This window comes from Equus quagga, chromosome 2, assembly GCF_021613505.1.
Source record: "Equus quagga isolate Etosha38 chromosome 2, UCLA_HA_Equagga_1.0, whole genome shotgun sequence".
NCBI lineage: Eukaryota > Metazoa > Chordata > Mammalia > Perissodactyla > Equidae > Equus > Equus quagga.
In genome coordinates, this window is record NC_060268.1 from 164,775,023 (window position 1) to 164,801,171 (window position 26,149).

Below are 26,149 nucleotides of genomic sequence, written 5' to 3' on the forward strand. Positions count from 1 at the left end.
TGTTTTGATGAGTTGCCCAGGCCAGTGCTTGGCATAGGCAGAGATCCAGTGGTGCCAGCCTTTTATGCTCCAGTTTGGGAGCTGGAGACTTGCTTTTGCTCATGAAGCTGCTCTGGGCTGAGCCGGGCAGGGCTGCCAGTTGGGGTGGGGCTGGCATCATGTCCCTAGAACCGGGGTTTTAGGGCAATTTGTCACAGGGATTTGGCCTCTTACGCTCTTAGCTTTCTCTCTTTCCAGCCTGAAGAAAGAAAGATCTTGTGTTCTTCAACAGAGCAAGAGGGTGGGACTGGACGCCCTCTAGTATAGACAAGATCCATGATGACCACGATGGTTGCTAGTCAAGCCCTGGAACTGAGGTCTCCTGATGCCCAGGTTAGTGATCTTGGCTGCCTTGTCGCACCCCAGGCTGGTTTTCCTGTCTCCTGATTAGAACACTCTCCTTTCTGCCTCGGTAACTCTGCTCAAGCAGTTCTCTTGCACGTGGAATGCCACGTTACTCTTCCCCAGCTGCCTAGCAAAATCACACCCAAGCTTGAAAGCCAAGCTACACCCCACACTTTTTTATTTTAATAATAGAAAAGAACCTGGGGTTTGGCATCAATTATTTCATGGCTTAAACCTTGGGTCTGGCTCCATGTCAGCTTCCCTCCCTGTCCCTGAAGGGGGCAAATGCCCACTGAGCGTGCATGGTGAGGGACACCGTGCTGCTGTGGGAGGGGCTGCTCGTGGGCCTGTCCCCTGCCCAGCCCATCCTCCAAGGCTTTGAGGGTAGGTCTTTTCACCACTCTTTCTTCTTGCTTCAATGCTTTGGCGCCAGGGACTGGTGTGTTCACCAACTATACTGTGCCCACTTCTTGGGGAAACTTTTGGTCAGAAGAGTTTCAGATGTAAACCAAGAGGAAATCATGAGAAATGCAGACATTTTGCTTTTGGAAAGATTACTCCCCTTTCAGCCACTTAGCCTACAAGTTCTCCCAAGCTCTCTCTTTAGCGCCTGGCTAAGAGGAGCTTGGATTTTGTGTTAGACAGATGCGGGTTTGCACTTAGCTCTCTCTCTGGCTGTCTATGTGAACTTGGGAAAGTTCTTTCATTTTCCAGAGCCTCAATGTCTTTATTTGAAAAATGGGTAAAATATTACCTTTTTTGATGGTGTCATGTCTCCATGGTTATCATGTCATATGCACACATTTCTCATGATTTATCCGTGAGAGCGTAAGTTCCACAAGGGGAGGGACTTTGTCTCCTCCTGAATCCCAGGCACCAACAAGCCATAGTAGGTACTCAATAAACACTTGTCAGATGACTGAGTGAATCATGCTTAAAATGATGGAATATACCCAAGTCAGTAGACGAGACCACTGAGAACTATGTTCAAACATGGAATGGTGAGTGCAGGGGTGAGTACATAGAGTCAAGTGTGAAGAGGAAAGGCTAAAGCAGGCCTGCACGCTGTGCAACGGTACGCACATGCACGTGCCCACTGGCTAAGACCAAGGGGATTAATATTCTTGAAGAACAGGGGGCGTGCTGTCTGTTGGGGAAGAACCAGCCTCTAGGTTGATGAAGTCCCCTCTCCTAAAGGTATTTAAGCAGAGGTTGACTTGGTAAAAGGGCTTCTTCCTTGGGCTAAGGTCGAACCAGCTGAGATCTGCAGGTCTTCTGACCTCCAGGAGCTGTGGTTCTGCTCTGCTTTAGTGCCTGAGCTGCCTAGAGAATGAAGGCCGGGGTGCCAGGGTATGTGGACAGACCCAAAGGCTGTAGAGGTCCCAAAGGGCCTTGGATGAGCACAGGCTGAAGGGTCCTTGAGGGACCCCCCAGAGAGAATGCCTTTGTGCAGGGCATAGAGGAGTGGATGTGTGCGTGTCTGCGTGCGCATGTGTGTGATATCTATATCTCATATGGCAGTGGGTGAGTGCTTGGGGACATAGGAAAAGGTTTCACCATTTAAACTCAGAGAGATGGTGTATTAATCAGTGTTCTGAGAAACAGAACCAACAGGATGTGCGTGTATATATCTCTATCTCTATCTCTAATCTATCTCTCATCTCTCTCTCTACCATCATCATCATCATCATCATCTATCTCTAATCTCTCGTCTATCTATCTATCTGTCTACCTACCTATCTATCTATCTATCTATCTACCTACCTATCTATCTATCTACCTACCTACCTATGTAGATTTGTTAGAAAATTGGCTCACACAGTGTAGAGGCTGGTAAGTCCAAAATCTGCAGGTTTGGCCAGCAGGCTGGAGGCCCAGGAAAGAGCTGAAGTTTGAAGCCAAAAGTGGTCTTCTGGCAGAATTCCCTCTTGCTTGGGGGAGATCAGCCCTTTTCTATTAAGCCCCTCAACTGACTGGATGAGGCCCACTCTCATTATGGAGGGTAATCTGCTTTACTCAAAGTCTACTGACTTAAATATTAAGCTCATCTAAAAAAGACTTTCACAGAAACGTCTTGAATAATGTTTGGTCAAATATCCGGGTACTGTGGCCTAGCCAAGTTGAAGAAAATTAACCATATGGATGGGTTTAAAACAGAACCCTGAGCTAGAAGTTTGTCTGTACTCAGGATAGTGGACCTGGGGGCCAGGTGTTGCTGTCCTAGCTTTTAGCCCTCACATAAGTGTGGTCTCAGCTCATTAAGACTGGCCCTGAGTCAGGAGGGAAGGACCAGAAAGGGGTCAGAACTAATCAGCTCACATGGTCAGTGCTTCACAATCACGTTCCTGGGGATCCTTTGTGTGTGCAGCCACAGACACAAGTCTTATTTTGCTCTCTGGGTGACTCAGCTCCTCCACGTCACTCTCCATGGAGACTGTGAGAGGAGAGCCTCAAAGTCAGGGTCACTCTGAGCATCCGTTAATAGTCACTTCTTCTGGGTTCTCTGTTAGGTGGCCTGGACCTGGCTGGTGCTGGGCCTCCTTATCATCATCTCACTCATCTTCAAGCAACTCTGGGGTATACTTACTGTTTCTAGAATTAGTCCTAAACTGCTCAAACAACTCATTTGCCTCACACTGTTGTATCTTACTCTTGGGTGTCCTGGTGACCGATGTGGTCACTCGCTCCCTCATTTTTTAATTTGTTTTGTTTTGAATTTGGCACATGCTGTTGTCTTCTGGGTCTTGGCTCCTCTCAATGATGATGATGATGATGATGATACTTCCTCAGTAATAGTGATATCAGCTCTTTGTCCCAGCAGCACATGGAGGATGTCTTGGGCATGCCTCTCTGATGCAGTCCCTGGGGCCCTACACTGAGAGTGACAGGGAGGACTTCTACTCTGTTGATCTCAGCTTTCCAGTTGAGGCCTGCAGAGTTCCCAGGCTCCGGGGAGGACCATGGGACCACAATGGAGGGAGGCAGTAGAGATAGCATGCTCTTTGCTAGGTTCCACCTCCCAGCTTTTCATGAGCTTGGACACTTTGACTTCTGCATATCCCCAGCTTTCCCACAGCAATTCCCAGAATCTCCCCTGCACTGGGGCAGTGGGGACACAGGTGATGGTTTCTGTCTGTAGCTCATCGAGGTCACGTGTATGATGGAGTCCAGGAGTGAAAATGGATCCATTTGTTACAGGTGCCGTGGTGGACATTTGTGGTTTCCCTCCCTGGCCCCCATTTCCTCTTATGGCCATAACCACTGTCCTCCCCAATCTATGTTTGGGCACTCCCCTCTCACCACTCTCAGTCCACTTGGTGGGGGTGGGCTCTACGGTGGCCAAATGGGCTAAACCCAGACTTCCTGTAACCTGCCAGTGTATCCCTTGCCCTGAACACAGTTATTGGGTCATTGTCTTAGTCCTTTCAGGCTGCCGTAACATAGACCATGATACCACAGACTCAGCGGTGATAAACAATAAAAATTTATTTCTCACAGTTCTGGAGGCTGGAAAGTCCAAGATCAGGGTGCCAGCATGATTAGATGAGGACCCTCTTCTGGGTAGCAGACTTTTCATTGTATTCTCACATAGCAGAAAGGGCAAGGGAACTCTGTGGGATATCTTTTATAAGAACACTAATCCCATTCATGAGAGCTCTATCCTCATCACCTAAGCACCTCCCAAAGGCCCCATCCTAATACCATCACATTGAGGGTGAGGATTTCAACATACAAATTTTGGGAGACGTAAATATTTAGATCATAGCAATCATGGTCTCATCCATGAATCAGTCAGGGCCAATGAGATGCCACCAGACTTTTGCTGGAATTGTTCGGAGAGAGGCAGGTGTACTTTCCCACTGGACCTCCTGAGTCCATCTATCACATGGGGGTCACCACAGTAGATGGCAGAGCTCTGAAAGAGATAGAGTCTTGATGACATTAATTTAGCCAGATGCGTATGAAGTAAGACCTATCTCTAGACATTTTTTTTGTGTGCTAATAAGTTCCTTTCATTTTATTTAAGCCAATCTCAGTTGTGTTTTCTGTTACTTGCAACCAAGAAAATCCTAATGGAGATAGCCCTGTGACCTTTGGGTCAAAGTCACCTCATCAATATTCTCATAGGTTGCATGATTTTGAAGTGAGTCTAGCTGTTTTCCTTCTTTAGTTGGGTGCAACTTAGTCCTTGTGTTATGATCAACTCTCTAATTCAAACTGTGTTGACACTGCTCTTGGTTTTCAACAGCTGTAAACGGTTCTTTGAGCTTGTCTGGAGGCCATGATTCCAAAGTCAGAAACCCATAACCCACTTGCAGTCCTGTGGGAACCAACAGATCGAGTCTATCAGGTTAGTTGGTACAAGTCCTTGGATGAGTTGGGAGGAACCTTCAGTCATCTATCAAGTCCTAGAATTCTTTTATGCTGTGGGGGGGGGAGGTGGAAGTCTTCTGGTCATCTGGGCTTCCAGTCCCAGGGTCCAGCTTACCCTTCAAGTATTTCTAAAGAGGATGGAACCGTTGTTCTCACAACAGTTTCCTGGCTGAGCAAAGACTACAACACAGTCATCATCACTGAAGGCAACGGACTTCATGGCCCAAATCTTGACTGTCCCTGAACAGGAGCTGTTGCCACCCAGTGATTTATTTCACGGCTACACCTTCCAGGAAATGGGTTTAGAAGTTGTTGAAATGTGCGTGTATTTTTGTGTGTTGAGTTTTTGGGGTATTCTTCTTTGATCTAGCCGGCGAAATGACATCATAGGAGCTGAGAACTTGGACCGTTTGGGCTTCTAGCTATCTGCTCTTACATTCTGCCGCTTTTCACATTCCCGTGGATGTTCAGCCTTCAAAACTGTGCAACGGTGATTGGACATGAATCCTGTAAGCACCAATAAGCAGCTGGGGGTGTAAGTGAGTCCAGTGAAAAATGAAGGCGCACTGTAGTCAAGACCTGTAGTCTTCAGACCTGTGTTCCTTATAAGCTATGCAATTCCAGAAAAAGAGGAATGTCTGGGGATAGCACCTTCTCTTATCTTGCTAAGACAAGCTAGAATGTCACCAACTCCTCAAATTCCTGTGTGTTTTTTCCCACTATGACATTTCTGGGCTGCTTAATTTCACCGCATAGGGGGTTGAATTGTGGATCTTTGTCTTGCCATATTATTTGATTTTTTGGAGGGCGGTCTATGTAAGCCTTTCCTCTCTCACTAACTAGCCTGAAACTACTGGGTGGGTCAAGACTGTGACTTACCTTTCTACAAACCAACCTCTCCTACTGCCCACCTGGCATCTATCACAGTGCCCTGCATCTAGAGGGTGTTTGGTGTGGCCCTGTTGACCCTTGGGCCTTTGCTGTCGTGGAGAATGGGGGATGGCCAGTGGGGGTGAGGGAAGAGTCTGTGGGCAGAAGTTAGGTGTGGTAGGGGAGGTGGAGGTAGGGTGGCCAGTACAAGAAGGAGGCTGTAGCCCTGGTCCATTGTCCAATCTGTGCTCATGTGCCCCCTTGGCTGCACGGAACCCTCAACAGAGTGAACCTAGACTCATGGCTTGAGGTGGAGCTGGAGATGTGGAAGCAAAAGCAACCACAGCCCCTTAAACCAGCTGAATTGATCTGCTGGTCTGGAGCCCTTCCCCTGGGCCAGCCCTGTTAGGTGGTTTGTGTCCTGACCCAAGAGGTAGGAATGATGTTGAAGGGCTAGCAGCCAGAGAGCTGTGGGCAAAGGGCTTGCTCTTGCCCTTGTTGAGCAGAGAGTGTCGAAGGTGTCTGGAGTTGGTCCCCAGTACTCTACTGTCTGCAGCCTTATCCTAAGGATCTCATGGATGCAGAATCTCGAAGGTCCAAGCCCTGTTCCCAAAGCAGCTGCTTTGAAATGGGCCTTCATCCCCACAACCTCCACCCCAGGATGACTGCTACCCCTCCTTGGGATCCACCCCTCACCTGTAGGCCATGCACATTGGCACTGTGCTTGGTTGTGGACGGGGGAAGAAGTTTACAGCTCTCCAGAGGAATAGCCTTGTCCCTCCCCCTCCCACCTGAGATAGCCTGAATTGTCTCTTGGATGCTGGATCCAGACTTTCCTGCGTGTACGTGTGTGTGTGTGTGTGTGTGTGCGTGTGTGTGTTGAGGGAGAGAGAAAGAGTCTGAGAGAGAGAGAGAGACAGACAGACTGATTTAAGATTAAACAAGAATGGGGGCAGGGACAAGTGGAAAGTCACAGAAAGCATGTCCTCTCTCTCCCCTGCTCTGGTCCCCAGCCCTGTGGATAGTGACTGTCAGAGGCACAAGGGGGCTGGGGTGGGAGTGACCTACAGAGGGCCTGGGCATTTGCAAGACTCCTCACTTCCAGCAGTGACCAATGTGCTTTGGGGAGAGGAAACCGAACAGCTCCTCCTTGGTTGCCAAGTATGTGGACTTATTAGGCACTGGGCCTGGCTTCTGAGCTGAGCCCTTGGGGCCATGCAGAGGCCCTGAGCCTCCCACTGCTATCTCTATGACTTGGACACATCATCTCCGTTTTAACTGCCTCAACTTCCTCATCCATAAAATGGGTATCCTACCCCCACCCCCAGTGGTAAGTCAGAGGGGACCACAGGTGAGGCAGCACTTTGCAAACTGCAATGTTCCTGCCCTAGTGATGGTGGACGTCACAGATGACAGAGCCCAGGGACCTCACACTGCAGTGCTGTGGGTCTGCAGAAGGACGGGAGGGACAGCAGAAGTTGCTCCTCTGAGGAAGGCAGTTTGGCCCTCTCAAAAGTCTTGGGTCTTCACCCTTTGCGCTGGGTCGCGAGAAAGCAGGGGCCCAGCAGAGCTTTAGGGGGTGAGTGTAGGGGGCTGAAGTGGCGGGAAAAACAGGCAGAGGGACCAGGTCCCTTGTTGCCTCCGATTTGTCCAGTCACTTGTCCCTGTCCTCTGAGCTGATTCCTTTACATTCTGCAGCAGGAACTAGGGAGCCCTTGGACCTTCAAGTGTGACATTTTCATGGAGGTGGTGTTTGGGGACTCAGGAAGAAAGGCAGCCCGCTGGCATCGTCCCAGTCTTGGCTGCCCCTAAAAATACGAAGTGATGCAGCTAACAGGAAAGCACAAAAGGCCTGGCTTGGCATCACCTAAGATAGCCTGGCACTCAAGCCCAAACCAGGACGTAAATGGGACTGGTAACTGAAAACACAAGATGTCTCTCTGATGGGATGGCAGGGAGCCTGCTGCGATCTCTTTGGCAGAGCACACCATGGGGATCTGAGCAGAAGCCCCTGGGGCTCTCCCGGATTTACCAGTGTGGGTGGAGTTGGGGCCCAGCCAAGGGCAGCCCCCCTGCACCCTTTGGCCCACTCTCTGGCTAGTGGGTCAGCATCAGGTTGACCAGCCCAATTGGCTCTTGTTGGGTGGAGTGGTGGGCTCAGTGCCACTGGGGTCATAAATTCTGTCACCCTAACCCTTTGGAGAGTAGCACAGACTAGCCTCTAGACACCCTGGCTAGCTTGGTTTTGGCTGTACATGGAATCTCTGAGGAACTCTGGCCTGGCCCTCCCACCTCAAACAGTGGATTGATGCCAGCCTCCGGTGTGTGAACGTCATGGTGCAACACCAAAGGCTTGTTCTTCCTCTTCTTCCTTCCTTCTGCGTAGATGCGGCCCCATGGGTCAGCTGTGAAACCAAAGGCTTCAGATGCTGCTCTGACCTGTGATTCAGGTCTAGGTGGGTGGGGAGGCAGGACCTGGGAGGGAAAAGCAAGGCTGTGAGTGACCAACTTGTCCCTGTTTGCCTGAGACTTCCCTGGTTTTGGCGTTGAAACTAGTAAATCCCAGGAAACCTCTCAATCCTGTGCAAATGGGATGGTTGGTCACCCTACTGCATCGAAACCTCCAACCTGCTCATCATGGGGCCCAGTGTCCTCTCTGGACTGGCGTCCTGGGTGACTCACCCAAAGTCATAGGGCTGCTAGCTGGCACAGGGAGGACTTGAATCCAGGGCCTCTGATCACAAGTTCTGGGCTCTTTGCCCCTTGTCTGCCTTTCTCAGCTCTGTTCATGAGGCTGTCTCCAGTGATCTTGGACAAATTCCCCAGGATGGAAGTGGTGATGAAATAGCAGAAGGAGGGAGGAGAGCAGGGAATTCGCCACCCTTAGGGGATTAAAGGCTCAGGGCTATGGGACCCCAAGAGGGGAAAGACTCAATCTCTGCCCTTAAGAATTTGATGCTTGAGTTAGAAAATACAGTGGTCTTGCCTGTGGGCGTCTGGCTCAGGTGCACACACGTGTACCAGGGAACAATAGATAAAGGGTGTGGCTTATCAAGATTGCGTTACTCTCACTTCCTTTAAAGAATTTGTTTGTTCAACAAATATTTATTGAACATTTGTTCTTAAACGTGTTGTTCCCTCTGTCTGGAACACACTCTTCCCCTCCCCATTCTTTATCTCTGCTGCACCCCTGCATCCCAGTTCCATCCATTCCTCAGGTCTCAGCTTAATATATAATATTTATTGAACACTTAATAGAAAGCACTTTGCACTGTGTAACTCATTTAATGCCCATGAAAACCACATGAAGCTATTATACCCACTTTATAGATGAGGAAACTGAGCAGTCAACCCTCTTGCCCAATGATGCATGATCTTAACTGTTGGGCTGGAGTGGCCCGGCCTGCACCTTGCCTGGAAGGAAGGCTCTCCCACCTCCCTGCTCCCAAAGCCTGTGTGATCATTCCCTGTTGGAACGCTTGTCACAGAGCAGGGTCACGGCTGGGCTCCTTGGCTTTTTCTTCCGTGAGATTGAGTTCCTGAAGGGCTAGCACCCTTCTTGCTTCATCCCTAGTTCTAGGCATTTAAAAGAAGCTCATTAAATACCTGGTGAGTGAATTAATAAATGAACCGATGGATGAATGAATGAGTTGCCTCAGTGGCTGATGTTGCTCCGGGGCTGAGGTTCTCAGCAAAGGCTTCTGTTTCGTCACTGTGGGGCATCACACACTGGCAGCGTTGAGCCAGGGGGCTCTTGACTCACAGGGTAAACACAGCTCTCCTTGCAAGAGTGATAATGTAACCATGAGATTGGGGAACAAACTGATTTTTAAACACTAATATAAAGTTGGACTTTTGTTTTGGAGTAGACTGAGATATTCTCACGAATTCTTAGGATAAAACTGAGATTCGGAGGAAATTTCATGCTTGCATAACCTCCACAGGCAAGTCTCAGATCCCACTCTTTCCCCACCCCTCTTTTGCGTTTCTTCTCTGCTGTTGGGGTGCTTTGGTGCAAACGTTCGAGAAATGCTGCTCAGAGGAGTGGCTGCAACGCAGGGCATGGGGCGACTTGGCTCAGCGTCGGGGACAAGGGAGGGCATCCGGGGAGGCGCCGTGCCCCAGCAATGTGCGGGGAGCGACCAGTCCTCACTGTGCACGGCTTAGGCTTTGAGGGCGCCCATAGCTGTGGAAAGAAACGCTTCCTGGCTACACCCTGAAGTACCACTACAGCCTCTTGGAAAACCTCACACTATTTTTAGTGCCCTTAGTTCAAGAAAATGCCATCTCTTTTCCTCCCCACAAGCCAATTCATTGTTGATCTTGCCTGGGTCTTAAAACCCCGTTCTCCTTTTTAGCTCAGGGAGACCAATCCGCAGTGCAGCGGAGTTCCTCTGTCCATTTCTATTTTCATATCTTGTGTCACTTATTCACATGGGAAAAATCCAGCCATTTCCCCATGTCGGGGCCCCACATAACCTGGCTTCGCGTGTCATCATGTGATTGCTCTGAATCATGCGGGCGCATGAAGGAAGGAACATCAGGACTCAGGATTTGAGGCGCCTAAAGTTGGCGTGATTGGGGCTTGACACTGAGCGTGTTTATTTCTGAAAGCGTTTCCCAGGAGAAGAGGAGAAACGAGTGCCTTCCAGTCATGAGGAGCCAAGAGGGGCGATGTTCTCCACTGGAGGAATTCACTCGAATTCAACAGGAACGCCAGGAGACGCTCGGCGGTCACAGCCCTTTGCAGTTTACAGAATGCTTTTCTGTCGTTGTCTGTTTATATGTCTACCACTGTAATAGAGAAATGAACAGACTGCTGTGGGAAACCAGACAACGGGGGCTGACCATCTGGAGGGATTAGAGAAGACTTCACAGAGGAAGCAACGTGTTAGCTGGGTCTTAAAGGATATGAAGAAAGGGAGAGATATTCCAGGCAAAGGGAACAGCATGTGCAAATGCAAGGAGGTATAAAAGAGCACTACGAATTCTGGGCACGGTAAGAAGTTTGACATGCCTAGACTACAAAGTGCTCATGCAGGAGCATCGTTGATGAGACTAGGCAGGAGACCTGGCTCCAGAATTTGAAGAGTGACTGGTGTTGCTGTGGGCAGTGAGGAGTGGTTAGTGTCTATTTTGTAGGAAGTTCACCCTGGACGCTGATTGGAGGCTGGACCATTCTGGAGTGTGCAGGTTGCTGCACTGGGCACAGCGTATTGCACCCCATGTCTAAGAGGACTGACCTTTGATTTTAAAGGTCTTATGACTACAGACTGGACAGACAGGGGTGGGGAAATTTAATTGAATTCCCCAAAGAGAAGATAACACAGATGCCACCACTCCTCTCTCCCATGCCCATGGCAGGCATTGCTAATCACTCACAGCACTATTACCTGCTGAGTCTGGCTTTGGCTACGGATTTCTTTCCAACACAGAGCTGCAGGTTGCCACCACCATTTAGCTGACGTAGCACATGAAATGAGGCACATTTGCTATTCCTGCCCCAGGGAAATACAGCCTAATGTTGACATTAGTCCAAACTAAGCAGCACCAGCTAGGAAAGCTTAATATAAAAGTTCCCAAGAAATCATATTCAAAATAAATACAAGCTGTTGGGGCTGGCCCCGTGACTGAGAGGTTAAAGTTCTGCGTGCTCTGCTTCGGCGGCCCAGGTTCATGGATTCGGATGCCGGGTGCAGACCTACTCCACTCATCAGCCATGCTGTGGAGGCAACCCACATACAAAATAGAGGAAGATTGGCAAAGATGTTAGCTCAGGGAGAGTCTTCTTCACCAAAAAATAAAAAAAACTAAAAACAAAACACCAAAATAAATACAAGGTGTTGATGGGGAAGAATCAAGTTCACAACCTTGAGACAGTACCATTTAAAAAATAGTAACCTGGGATTACTTTTCCTATAAAGCAGCAGAATCACACAGTAATCATCATAAACCTGTCACTCTCTCTCCCACACACTTGGAAATTTTCAAGGCCTTGTTGCCCCAGGTTTTGCCTTCCAATTTCCGCTTTGGCCTGCAGAAAGAGAAGGGAGTTGCAGAGTGTGATATAAACAAGAAATCGTCTAGTTGGGCCCCTAAGGGGGCAGGGCAGCCATATTCCTTGGCCCAAGAAGGCCTGCTTAGCCCCTGGCTAGGAAAGACGTGAGATTCTATCTGACCACTTCCCCCTGCCCTCTGCCGGCGGAGAATTCCAGAATGACAGCAAGGCTCAAGTTCCATGGAAGATCCGGGCCCTGTGCTCCAGATGCCAGTCAGTCAGCTTCCCTGTGGCTTTGGCAAGCAAATGGGACAAACAAACACCTCACTGGACTTTCAACCCTCCCCTCTCGTGCTTGATCGGGCCTAGGGCCTGCCTTTCCTTCTCATGTCGCCCAGCCCCACCCCAAGAAGCAGAAGGAAAGTGATATTGGCCCCTGGTGTCCTGAACCCCCAAATCCCTGGCTTTAGAACAGTCTGCAAGGTGCTGTGAGAGGGGGTCCCACCCCAACCCTCTGCATATGCACCCCATTCCCTCGACAAGCACCCCCTTCCCTCGCTGGGCTTTGCAAACAAGCACATATTGTCTTCCCCTTCACCGTGGTGTACAGAGCCCTGATGTCCCTCATGGGCTGAGAGCCCGTCACCTGGCTGGGCTGAGGAACCCGCCTCCCACACCTAAAACCAGCCAGCACCTGTGAGCTCTGAGTACCCCGAACCATGGAGGAATGGACCCCTGCAAACCCCACTGGGACCCTGCAGGCAGGGCCATGCTGCAGAATAGAGACCTCATTTGTAGTCACCGTTAGAAGTGTAGGACACCCATGGAAGGCTCCTTCCAGACCAGGGCAAGGTCCCTGGCCAAACTGGGGCTGAGTCCTTAACCTGGGCCTTGGTTTTCTCCTCTGTAAAGTGGTGGCTCTAACACTGACTTTGCAGGCTGGTCAGGAGGATTAGTGACCATGTGCAGTACGAGCCACCTAAAGGGTACCTGCCATATGACAGGGACTTAGCATGTGCTGGCTGTCGTCTGGGCCTCAGCTCGCTGTCTCCAGGGAGTATCCATGTAAAAGGAGCTGGACATCCAGCTGGATGGCCCTCTTAGCCCATGGGGAGGGCAAGATGCTGGAATCATCCCTCACTCTTACCGGGTGGCAGGGAGGTTGCTGTTGTCACCGAGAAGTAAAGCGTGAGGGTTCTGCCTGTGGAGGAGCAGTGCTGCGCCAACCCTCAGTCCACAGTCACCCCGCGGGCCATGACATGCCAAGTAGGACTGGGACCAGAAGGCACAGGGTCAGCCTTTGCCTCTGGGTCAGTGGCCTTAATGACACATGCCCTGTTCCCCACACCCACCTCCAGGACCACCTGAATTCCCGCCGGGGTCCATTTTCCTCTCAGTGTGACTGGGTTGGCCCTTGCTGCTGGGCACCCATTCAGGGAGTTCCCACAACGTCTGTCTAATACCCACATCTGCCTGATACTCTCGGTGAGTGACATAAAAGCAGGAGAGTTAGATGCCCGATACCCCCTCACTTTCCTCTCTATCTAGCTTTCCTGTTTCTGCTCAGACTCAAGACAGAGAGACCCTCACACCCCCTGGGAAGGGGGTTCTAGGGTTTCCATGGAAGGCACTCCATGGAGCTCACAGCAGCTGTCCCTCGGACCCTGAGGCCTGTGCTGCCCTGGCAGGTACCAAGCAGAGCTGGCCAAAGGATGAGGTTGCATCAGGCTGGCAATTCATTAGGTACCACCTAAAAGCTCCGTCCTCCTGAATTCGGAGATCAGGGAGGACCCGGGGTGCTAGTCCTCAGCTTCTTCTCCACGGTCCCAAACCATTCAGCTCTGGCCCCAAACACCCCCAGCAAACCAAAAGCTCATCAGAGCGCTGTCTCCACCCTGTTCAGGGATCATGTTATGTTCTTAGCACACACCAGTGAGAGAGCACTCGCTCCCGCAAAACAGCTTGTCCAAAACGTCTTCCAACATCATAGGACTTTCCCTGAGAACAACTGTGTTAAATGTTCCCTATCACATTAAATTTCCAATGAGGTTTTCGTGTCCCCTACAGATGGGGCTCCAGGCAGCTGGCCAGCCGGCCACATGCTAATATTGCTGAGGTTCCAAGATAATTCCCTTCTGAGAAACCACAGGTCCATAAAGGGCAGCAACTGCTCGGACAATACCGGGTCAGAGCCGAGCCCACACTGCAGCCACCTGTCCTCATCACCCTTCACTGCCAAGAGGACAAAGGATGTCTCTCAGCTCATCCAGAACAGAACAGAGACATCCGACGCGGGCCTGCGGCTGTCTGTGCCATGGCTCTTTACAGAATTAGTTGTTCACACCAGCTTCCTTGGCAGCGTGTTGAAAGGTAGCAAAGATGGGCACCCTGCAGTGAGGGGAGGCAGGAAGATCGGGCAAGCATGTGGAGAGAGGTGTATTAGCACTGAGAAATAATAGTATTATTAATATTACTAAGTGTTACCGTTTGTCGAGCACTTGCTACGTGCCTGGCTCTGGACTCACACTTGGCATTTATTACCCCATCCCACCCACCCTGTGAAGGGATATCATCGTCCCCATTTTACCGCTGAGAAAACTGAGGCTCAGAGAAGATAAGTGACTGTGCAGATGCTCAACCAGTAAATGGAAAAACCGGGCTACACACCCCTGTCTGTCTGAACCCCTAGCCTACCACATTGGTCACTACCCACTATGGTTGTGGCCACCAGTCCTGGCTCTGCTGCTTCCTAACTTGGTGGGGCCCTGGGCCCACCTTTCTATCCCTATCTGTTTCCTCAGTTGTAGGATGAGGAGGATGCTGTGATTGATTTGCAATGCCTGCCATGGGCACGGACAGAGGAGTGGTGGTGCCTGTGCTATCCCCTACTTGGGGGATTAAATTAAATTTCCCTACCCCTGCCTGTCCCATCTGTAGTCATAAGAACTTTAAAATAAAAGGTCAGTCATCTTATACAGGGACTCCAATACATTGCACCCAGCACAGTGCCCTACACACTCCAGAATCCTCTATCCTCTACTCAGCTTTTGGAGTGAACTTCCTATAACATAGACACCAACGGCTCCCTGCTGTCTGCAGCAACGCATGTGGCCCTTCAAATTCTGGACCCAACCCTCCTCCCTAGTCTCCTCAACACACGTTCTTTTATACCTCCTTGCATTTGCATATGCTGTTCCCTTTGCCTGGAACATCTCTCCCTTTCTTCATATCCTTTAAGACCCAGCTAACACGTCACTTCCTCTGTGAAGTCTTACCTGATCCCTCCAGACAGTCCCCATCCTCTGTTTGCCCCAGCATTCTGTTTATCTCCCTGTTATCGTGGTGGACATAGAAACAGACACCTGAAGATGCAGCAAGCTGGTTCCCCATTAGCCCGTCGGCCTCCACAGGATGGGGCCCGCTGTATGGTTCTGCAGTGTGGCATCGTCCCTGGCTCACAGAAGGGGAGGATGGGAAGGTTTATAGACTGAACCAACGTGAGGAGAAGCTCCTGGCCGTGTGTTAAAGCAGTCTGAATTTCTATTCCCATTTGTTCCAGCCTGCCAAGGACGCGGCTTAAATCACCCTCCTTGTAAGGAGAGCAGAGGAGGAAGAGCAGTGATTAAATGCGCTTGATAAAACTTCTCCATTTCGTGTTTGGAATAAAAAAGGGAAGGTTGAGATAAAACAGTGCTTGTTTTGAGTAGTTGGTGTCACATCTGAGCTGGCTTCTCCAGGCAAGGCTTGTGTCTCTAATCCTCCCCTGGTGAGCCCAGGGGTGGGGAAGGTGGCACCAAGCCTCAGTGGAGGGTAGTCTCAGGTGAGGCAGTGGGGCAGAGGTTGGAGGAGGGCGGGGACGGTGTCACAGAGAACAAGAGGCCCGAGCCAAGGATTGAAGGAAGAGTGGCAGTTTGTCAAGTGGGGAGGCTGTTCCAGGCAAGGAACAGCATGTGCCGGGGCTGGGCACATTAATGTATGTGTCTGCCTGTGTGGCAGCTGGCATCTTTTGGAGAGGAGTGCACTGTGGCCCTCTCTCATCCTCACACTCAGCTTCTCCCACTAACTTGAAAGGCAGCGAAGGAGGGTGACCCTCCCAAAGCCACTGTCCTAACCCATCACCCATCCCTTCTCAGTCCCAGGCACGGCAGCCTTGGACGAGTGCAGCCAGGGAGGGAAGGGGGTCCCCAGGCCCCTTGGAGCTGAGCGTGAGTGGAGAGGAGAAGGAGCTCAGGCACGTACAAGGGCTGCCCCCGGGACAACTGGGCTGTCTGAGGCCTCAGGCCCACCCCATAGGGCGGAGAAGTTCAGCAGGCCCAGTCGGGCCCTCACAGCTTCTCTCTCGAGGAGGCGATGAGGATTCTAAAAGGGTCATTTCCATCATCACCCTCTTGACCCTGACTGAGGCTGTGCTGGGACCTGGCACCATGCCCCGGCACTTACTCGTAGCATCTGCCCTGAGTGCTCAGGGCTCAGGAGAGAGACCAACAGCGAGAGCTGACAGATGCACAGTCTGGATGTGGCCTGTTGCTGTCAGTCGGGGAAAAAGATCCATCCTCGGAAAGTTGTGCAAGATGAGCTTCAGTCATAAACAGTGTCTGGCCTGGCTAAAATGTTTGCCAGGCCCTGTTCCCCCAACTTACTCCTCAAAGCAGCACTCTCCGATAGAAACCTAACGTGAGCCACATATGCGATTTAAAAATTTCTAGTAGCCGCAGTAAAAAAGTAAAAAGAAACAGGTGAAATTAATTTTAATAATTGAATCTAATTGAATTCATTGAATCCAATGTATCCAAAACATTATCATTTCAACAGGTAAATCAATATAAAAATTGGTAATGAGATTTTACAGTTTTTTTCATACTTTGAACTACAGTGTATTTTGCACTTGCAGCGCATCCCGGTTCAAACCAGCCACGTTCCAGTGCTCAATAGCTGCATGCTATTGGTGGCGATTGTATTGGATGGCAGAGTCTCAGAGGCTTAAGCAAGTTATTTAACCCCTCTGTGCCTCAGTCTCCTCATCTGACAGATGGTGGTGATAACAATAACTAGAGATAATACCTACACAGGGTTTCGAACAGCCCCTGGCTCAGAAAGCTTTTACCATGTGTGCATTCATTTTACTGTTATTGGTAGGCTCGAGGCATGCTGGAGGGCCTGGGTCTGAAATGGACTTGAACCTGGATGGGAAGGCGGGGGGCGACCTGGTAGAAACCCCTGTTGCGTCCACTCTAGGCCCCCCTAACTCCCTGTGGACCCCATACTCTAAGCACCTCACCTCGGTTCCTTCACTCTGCCACATGCCTGGGTGCACCATCACCTCATGCCCTTTGGGTTTGGGTTCGGAAGCAACTTTCTCTAGACATGGCTCCTGTGTCCACCTTGGTAGTGGCTCCTACTGACCCTTTGTCTCCTGGTCCCTGCCCTCTGGCTCTCTAGGACTCCCTGCGCCTCCCTGGGCGACAAGCCACCCGAGTGAAGATGCTAGGGGCACGGGGATACTTCCCAAGGAGGGGCCCTCAACCCCCACTCCCCAGGCACTGCTCTGTGAGCTGCTTTGGGTGGTGGGATGTGGTTTGTTTCCTCCAGACCACTTCTGCATGTTGTGCCACAGTAAGCCTGAGCCGTAGGAATTATTCCTCATTTAACTCATGAGGAAAGTGAGGCCTAGAGAGGCCAGGTGACCTCTCCATGGGCACAGCGCTGAGTGGTGCGCTGGGTCCAGAAGCCAGTTCTCCTGACTCCTTTTGGCCACTCTAAGGAGAAAGGCCAAGAACGTGGGGCAGGACCTTCCGTACGGCATTTCACCATTTGGTCAGTTTCTCCCATGTGCACATATGGGCTGCATTAGTGGCTCTGGAAGTGATGGTGTCCCGAGCAGAGGGCCCAGCCTTGCTTTTTGCCCTGGGGTGCACTTAGTGTCATGTGTCAATCAGAAGGCCCTCAACAACCCGTCAAAGTTGTGGGTCAATATTTCCTTGGCCCGTGGCAGGATTGATCAGCTCCCTGGAGAAAATGAGTTGCCTGACACAGCTCTGTAAGGGGCCCAGGCCTGGTTGGGGGCTGTGAACCTGATCCTGTGCCCCTCACTGTGGGCCGCTCGGCTTCGGCGGTCTCACCGAGGGGCCTCCTCTTGGCGGAGCTATTGCCTATCATCTCCCTGCCCACTGCTTCCTTCTCTGGTCCCAGGATTCATTCATTTATTCATTCATTCATCTATCTAGTATTTATAAGCACTGTTCTTTGGGCAAACGGGACACAGTGGCGAGCAGAGTAACGCAGATCCTGCACCCATGAGCTTAGTGTCCAAGAGAGGGAAACACTAGTCAGACAATCGCACGCACAATCATGCGGTACCAACTGTAACCAGTGCCCGGGGCGGAGAGCGGGCATCACGGGAGCTCCAGTCTGATCTGACTAGTTTGGTGTTGAGTGGGGCCATTGACATTATTTTTAAAGCTTTCCAGGTGATTCTAAGGTGCAGCCAGGCCTGGGAACCACGAGGGTGGTGAGGCAGAGCATGGGGCGTGGGGGTGCTTTGGATCCTGGATGTGGGCGCTCTCTGAGTTTCCTACTGGTGTGACCGGATGCGAGATATTCTGATATAGCCCCATCAAAATGCAAAATTGCTGTTTTTAATTTCCAAGAAACACACCCAGCAGTTATTTTTGACCCTTATTTTTTTCACTTATATGGTCTTTGAGCCTCACGCCAGGGTCTGGGGAGGGAGGAGGCTGAGGCAGTGGGGGAGGATGTGTGTTTTCACATGGTGCTTCATAAATCATGAAAAAACCTGAAAATGTAATATTGATTTTTTTAATTTAAGTTTTTGAATAGGTAATATGTTTACATAGTTAAAAAACACGGTGAGAGTGAAAAATCTCCCACCCACCTCAGCCCCCGTGTAGTTCCTGCCCCCTGACCCTTAAAAGGCAATCACATTTTTTTCTTTTTTCTTCTTCTTCTCCCCAAAGCCCCCAGTACATAGTTGTATATTCCAGTTGTGAGTGCCTCTGGGTGTGCCAACAACCAGCTTTATTTGTTTCTTTTGTACGTTTCAGTTTCTTTTTGAAAATATGAGTAAATAAGAAAAAATCCCCCTTCCAGTGTTCTACACCAAACATAGCATATTATAAACACTGTTCTGCACTTGTCCCCTAATCGTTATATATCTGGGAGTTCTTTCTGTATCAGTACGTAAAGCGCTTCCTCATTTTTCTTATTTTTTTTCCAACAGCTGCACAGCCCTTCACGGGGTGGACGTGCCGTGAGACCATGATTTATTGAGCCATCCCGAGTGATGGACGCTTGGCTGTTTCTCATCTTCACCTGCTGTAATAAATTATGCTGCAGTGAATAACCTTGTCAATATGTCACTTCACGTGCTTGCAAGACTATCTGTAGGAGAAGCCCCCAGAAGAGGAATTACCGGGTTAACTGGCACATGCAATATTTGTAATTTTCATAGATATTACCAAATAGATATTACCTGCCCCTCCAGGGGGTCTCCCCCAAATAACGAATGTGGAGCTTGTTTCTCCACAATCTCTACGACAGAGTAGATAAACTCCTGGCTTTTGGCCAACTTGAAGATAAACAATATCTCAGTGTAATTTTCATTTGCGTTTCTCTTCTTATGAATAAGGTCAAGCAACTGTTCGTATATTTAAGGGCCATTTATGTTTCCTTTGCTAAGAAGTGTCTACTCACATCCATTTGTGTTATTGTCCTTTTGTTATCAATTTGTAAGAGTTTGTCCATTTTCTAGAGATTAGCCCTCAGTCTGTGATATGGGTTATAAATATTTTCTTCCAGTTTTTCATTGCTCATCACTTTTTTTCCATGCAGAAGTTTTTATCTTTATTAGTTAAATTGATCTAACTTTTCTTTTATGACTTATGGAATTTGAGCCTTGGCTAGAGATTTCTAACCATGGCTGAATAGAAATTCTGCTGTTTTCTTCCAGGCATCTCACAGTTTCATATATTTTTAGTTTTAAATCTTTGATCCATTTGGGGTTTATCCTAGTGTATGGTGTGGGGTATGGAGCCCACGTTATTTTTCTCCAGATGACCCCATACCATTTATTGATTTATCCATATTTCCCTCAGTGACCTGAGATGTCACATTTATCACACACTCAATTCCACAAGTTCTCACATTTTTATTCTGTTCTGTTGGGATATTTGTCTGGGCATATGCTGTGACACACTGATTTAATTATTGGGAATGTTATAGTATGTTCTTTCCCATAGCTCCTCAGAGTTTCCATGGATATTTTAGTTCGTTTATCTTTTCATCTGAACTTTAGAATCTGATTGTCTACTTCTGTACCTTCTGTCCCAAATTCTGTTGGTATTTTTTAAAACACTGGTTAGCAGTACGGGTTCTGGAATGAGATTGTCTACATTCAAATCCCAATGGTAATTCACTCTGCAAGTTTGGGCAAATTTCTTAATTTTTTAAAGCTTCACTTTCTGCATTGTATATTTCATAAGGTATTGTGTTATGAGAACATTCATATAAAGAACTCAGCTAGCATTTATTTTGTTTACTATGTACAAAGTGCAATAAAATGACTATTTCTGATGTTATTATTCTTATAATCATTGCCAAAATATCTCCATAACAAAGTGTGCCTGCATCAAATAGCCATATCCCAAAGTCATGTGTCGCTGGTGGGTGACAAAGGGAAGAGGGCTCTAGCAGCTCCTGTGTGGCCACAAGATTAGGGTGATGGGGATTCATTACCGTGGTTGTGGAGGGCCCTGGGTGGGCTCTGGCCACCAGTGGAAGAGCCTCTTCAAGCCCCATGTGTCCTGGATTTAATACATTGCAGCCTCTGGGGACTGGGAATGTTGGCTGGGCACGCCATGGCCTAAATGTCAGCAAACAACTCCCCTGTTTCCTTTCCCCTCCTCTTCTCAGCTCCTCTCCCACCATGGGGAGGTTTTTTGATTAAAGGATAGAGGCCCAGATAGTAACCAGAATGACGATAACAATGGTCACCAATACTTCACATCTCTTATCGTGAATCCTCTCAACAACCTGGAAGAAGCAGCTGGGAAGGAATCTAAATCAACGTGGCCATTCAACCAGTGTCAGGGTTTTTGGGTCAATATGCTGCTTCCAAGGTTGCTGTTGGACTGGAGTTCTGCTTCTTCTTGTTGCTGCTTGGAGATATGTGGCAATGAGAGTGAGTTTCAGACCAGACTCTGCCCCGTGAAGAACTCTAGGTGAGTAACTACTAAAGTGTCGGGCCCATTCCTTAAGAGCTCAGAATGCTTCCTGCTCTTCCTGCTCCACACTCCAGGGGGAGGAAATGGTGTTTTGATGGCAAGACCCCCAACCCTTCTAGGCAGACCAAGTGACAGACCTCTCCTTTAAGCAGGGGGTGGGGCCCACAGACCAAAGAGCACTCTAGTCTCAGTGCTTTGGTAGGTGGCTGGCCTTCTGGCTTCTTGAATTGTGTTTACGCAAAGGCCAGAATGCTGGACAGTCTTTCTAGCCAGCCCTTGTCTCGAACCCCTGTTATTTCACCCCTGATAAGTATGTCTGACCTCCATTAGGTTAGGCCACAGACCACACGGTGCAAATTTAGATAAGGATATTTGAAGCGTTAGGAAGCGCCTTATAGAGTGTGGATTCCGGATGGGGAACGGCAAGTGCCTTAGGGTGAAGATGAAGGTATATACGTGTGTAATTAATTCAGGACCCAACACATACGAGACGCACGGCAACTTTTGCTGTCTTTGTGAGGAGTAGAATGCCCAGCTCGAACTGGTTTAATCATGAAAAGCAACGTTTGGCTCGTGGAACCAGAAAGCCTGGGGGTGGGCAGCTGCGGGATTGGTTGATTAGGGCTCAGTGATGTCACCAGGGACCCAGGTTCTCTCCAGCTCTCTTCTGCTTGCACAGTGACTGCCTGCTGCCTCAGGCTTCATACCTGGGCTCACAGCCCCAGGCAAGAGTCGTGGGGATCCCTCTCATTGGATGGGATTCAATTCCATGTGGTCCCTCGGACCAATGACTCTGACCACAGGAGATGGAATGTGCTGATTGGTTTAAGTCAATTGAGGCCTAAATCCGGAGGTTTCAGTTACTCCAAACCACATGGGAGGGTGTGTGTGTGTGTGTATAGAGGGTCGCTGTCCGGGTGTCAACCTGGGTTTGGCTATGAAGGGGAAAAGAGGTTTGGTAGATGGGTGGGCAGCCAACAAACACCCTTGTGGGTTTTCTCCTTTCTCTCCACCCCAGCAAGAACAAGGGAAACTCTCCCCTGTGACGTCGTCGCTGCCCTGCAGTGGACCCAGGGCACAACTGTTTCTTTTCCGCTTGCAGACAGCCAGGGCTCACTCCTGTCTTCTGTTGTTCACATTCTTGGACACCCCCAGCCTGTCCAAAAGGGCCCCCTGTGAGGCTTCTCCAGAAAGCCTTCCAGAGGCCTCCAGCCCTCAGGGAGCCTCCCCACACTGTGGCCTCACAAGTAGGCATGCTATGCTTTCTAACTGCTTTGTGGTGACTGACTCTCCATTAGATGAGTGGACATTTAGGAGCCATTGTCCTAATCATGTCCCTGAGCCTACTCCCAGTCCTTCACTCAACAGGTGTCATCCCAGCCTCAGGTTGAGCCATTCCACCCCTGGCGGGATGTGGAGGAAGCACTGTGGCCTCTGAGAGGGCAGGGCTGGGCATTGGTCTTGCTGCCCTAAATCCTCTTGCCTTTTTCCTCCTCAGGGCCTTTGCACTTGCTGCACTTTCTGCCTGAAAAGTTCTTCCCAAAGCTGGCTCTTTCATAGCCATTAGATCCCAGGGAATATGTCACCACTTCAGTGAGGATTTCCTTGATCACCTTTGTGAACTGGACTCCTTACAATTCTTTATCTCAGCTCTCATGTTTCTTTCACAGAACTTTCCCTGATGTGCAATTATTTCATGTATTTGTTTGGGTCCATCTCTCCCAATATAAGAAAGCGGAGGCAGGGGCCATGGCTGTTGTGTTCACCGTCATATCCCCAGGGCTTTGCACAGGGCCCAGGGAAGATGAGACAATCCATTTTTGTTCAATGAATGAATGAATGAAGGTATATGTGAGTAAGTGAGTGAATGAACGCCTGAGTCTGGAATCTGTTGTGAACTTGGGGGATCCAAGGGTCTAGCCAGTCGCCCTTTATCTTTCCTCATTGTCTCTGCTGTTGGTTTACTGTGGCTTCTGTTTGGGTCCCATGAACATCCTGCTCTGGCTGGGTCTGCAGCCACGCCGAGTCATAGCCTGCCGGCACCCCAAGGCCATCAGGTTCTGAGGGTGTGATGGGGGACAGAGGGCTTCCCCTCCTCTGTTCCCATGCTCCCTGCAGGGCATTGCTTCCACTCTGAGCTCACCTAGGAGCACAGCCCGGCCTCCACTCATCTGCTCATCCGCTCATCTCTTCATCTCTTCTCCTCACACCTGCCTGCCCCCTAGCTGCCCTCCACGTATGGATCTCACACTAAGTTAGCTTTGCCCTCCCTTTCTTCTTTTCTCTTTTCCCTCAAGAGCCTCATTCTTGCCTAGTCACCCCAACTTCCCCTCCTGATCAGAGTTAGGGATGGCAACAGCCACAGCCCATGCCGAGCGCCCTCTGTGCCTGGTGGCCACTCTGCAGGCCTAGCTAGAAACAAGCCTCTGAGGTAAATGCTCTTCCTCTCTTTCAATGACAGGGAAACTGAGGCACAGTGAGGTTAGGGGTGACCTCTGTGTGTTGGCCACGGCTCATTTTGACTAGTAACTCCATGATCCAGGCCAAGTCATCAAAGGGCATCTGTGTGAGTGGCCTGCTGCCATGGAGGGTGACAGGGGCTTCCTAAGGGCTGCCCACAGGATGAGGGTGGGATCAAGGCCCGGTGTTCATCCCTCCATGTGGAGGCCCTTCCATTAGCCCTGTACTCCAGCCTTCTCTTTCCCCAAGGAGGTGGCAGGGAAGTGGGGAGGAAAGTGGGATGAAGGCATTAGCCAATGGGTGAATTTCAGAGCAGAGACAGGTTGTGCCGACCTTCACCATTTCCTCTTGCCCGTGTGTCCATTGTTCTTGGTCACAGGGTGAGTTAGGGGGACGGCAGCCCCACCCCTGCCACACTCACAGAAGGACAGGGTTGGGGGGTCCAGGGCCGCCTGGGCCTGGGTAGGGGATTTGTCTAATTCTGGGGTTCAGTATTAGGAGGCCCAGGGGCCTGCAGTTCTCAGCCACATTCCCTCAAACGGGCATTCTCAGCCAACCAGGGGATATTTCCGTCTCCCTCCTCCTCACTCTTCTCTCTTCCCCATTTGTCAGGACCTGGCAGGCAGGAGGGGCCATCCACTGGGCCTCCTCCAGCCCTAACCCCGCAGCATAGAGTGGGTTGCAGGGGGGTCCCTGGGGCTCCGTGAGTACCTCCCACGCTGCTCCAGGGGGTGTATTGGTGCCATCCCAGACGCCCCTCGGGGCCGCGAAACCCTTTTGGAGGATAGTCCACTACTTGGAGAGAGAAAACGTGGGATTTGGAGTGGAGCTGCCAGATAAAATGAGGACACCCAGTTAAATTTGAATTTCAGATAAACAATGAATAATTTTTTTTTAGTATAAGTATGTCTCAAATATAGTAAGGACATACTTATACTAGAAAAATTATTCACTGTTTACCAGAAGTTTAAATTTAACTGGGTGTTCCGAATTTTTATTTGCTAACCTTAGTTTTATTTGGCAACCCTAGTTTGGGTAAGCTCTGGATGTTTCTCAGCAAATGTGAGAAGAGGAGAGGAGGTTGGCTCCCCAAATCTCTCGGAAGGTCCGCAGAAACCGGTAACAAACCCTCACGCACGGGCTTGGGCAGTAGGAAATTTATTAGTTCTCATAACGAGCCCAGAGGCAGTGAGGCCCCTGGGCTCCAGCTCCAACTGCTCCGAGGTTCTCTAGGCTCTGCCTCCAGGATGGCGTCCCTCAGGGTCCCTAGACGGATGCCGTATCTCTAGGTGCCACATCCATATGGTTGCCACCTGGTGGCCATCGCTTTCCTGCAAGGAGCCCTTTCCCAGGGCCCTCCAGCAGGCTTGCATCTCCTTGGCCAGAATCGCGCGACCATGCCCAAAGGACCACTATGATTGGCTGAAAGCAATCAGACCAGCCTCTAGGAGCTTGGCCTCTTCAGAAGCCTCCTACCGAGAGGAGAGTGGGTGTGTGAACTGCGTGGGGCCTAGGGGTCTGACATCCCCCCATGCTCCACGGAGATGGGTAGTGTGGCCTGAGAACAGCTTCTAGGGCACTCTCTCCCGACCCCTCACCCCTACCCTGCAGGCGGGTGTCCTTTCCAGGTCAGTCTTTCTCTGAGCACCTGGAGCTGCTCATTTCGGATCCCAGATGCAGGGCCTTTAACGTCCCTCTGCCTCAGGTGCTCACCCCTGCTTTTCCCGTGGCCCCACCTCACCGGGAAAGCCCTGTGTTCTCTTGCTGCCTCTGTCCTCTTCCCAAGGGCGCTTCTCCACGGGTGTGTAAGCATCTCTCTGATGGACATGCTCTTCGTCCTTTGTCCCCACGGAAGCATTCCCAGGAGCCCTGCAGTTCCACGTTGCTTCTATGAGAGGTCCCTGTGGCCCTGTCCACGGCAGCCTCAGACAGCCAGCATCGGACAGCCAGCCTCCTCCCTCAGCAGACTGAGTGCCCTGTTCTTCCCTGTAAGGGGCACAGAGTCTGGTGCACAACAGATGCCTGACTGTTAACTGAGTTGTCTGATGAGGCCCAGCGCCAGGAGCCTGGGCCAGCTGACGGTTGGTTAGCTTGTCCAAGGCCGCAGTTGCCTGTAGGCCTGTTTTAATAGGTTGGTCAGGCAGTCACTGGAGCCTGCTGGGGCCAGATGTGACAGGCGTGGGTCTAAGTCTGTTCTGGATTCACTGCAAGAAGCCCCTGCAGAGGAGGCCCTTTAATTGAGGATGGGGAGGCGTCAGACAGAGAGAGGCCGGAATGTCCAGGCTAAAGCTGCCTGGGGCTGATGGAGATGGGAGCAGGCCTGCCGTGGAGGTCTCCCCACCAATTCCTGCACACTCCCCACTCCTGGGCTGAAAGAGCTATGACTTTGAAGCAGCTTCAGCTGCATGAACCTTGGGCTCCCGGAACTCTGCAGAGCTCTTGTCTCCCCTGGGAGAGCTGAGACTGGGAGAGCCCCATCTCCCTGGCCTTGGCTCCTGAGGACACAGGTGAGGAGGTGCCGGGAGACTGCTGCCACTTTAAGACAGACCTGGGAGCCGGTGAGTATTCCTGACACACTCCAACTCGATTCAGTTTGATGAGCATTTAGACAGAACCTACTCTGTGGGTGTTTCTAATGAGGTACCCCTCATTACTCAGTACCCCTACAGGTACTCAGGTACTCCCTCATTTACTCAGTCCTGAATGCCAAGGATCAGGCTAAGTGTTTTTTCTGCTTTAATCTCTTTTAGCTTCACGATATCCTTGCAAGGCAGATATTATTCTTATTTTCATTCCCATTTTACAGGTGAGGAAACTGAGGTTC

The 26,149-nt window shown here is 50.3% G+C and overlaps 1 long non-coding RNA gene across 1 annotated transcript; it reads left to right on the forward strand.

The window, feature by feature from the left end:
- Positions 1–253: 253 nt before the first annotated feature.
- LOC124236422 (uncharacterized) lies at positions 254–19,302 on the forward strand. The gene is made up of 3 exons (XR_006887721.1): positions 254–372; positions 4,634–4,735; positions 18,864–19,302. It is a non-coding gene; the product is annotated as an uncharacterized LOC124236422 (long non-coding RNA).
- Positions 19,303–26,149: the final 6,847 nt, after the last annotated feature.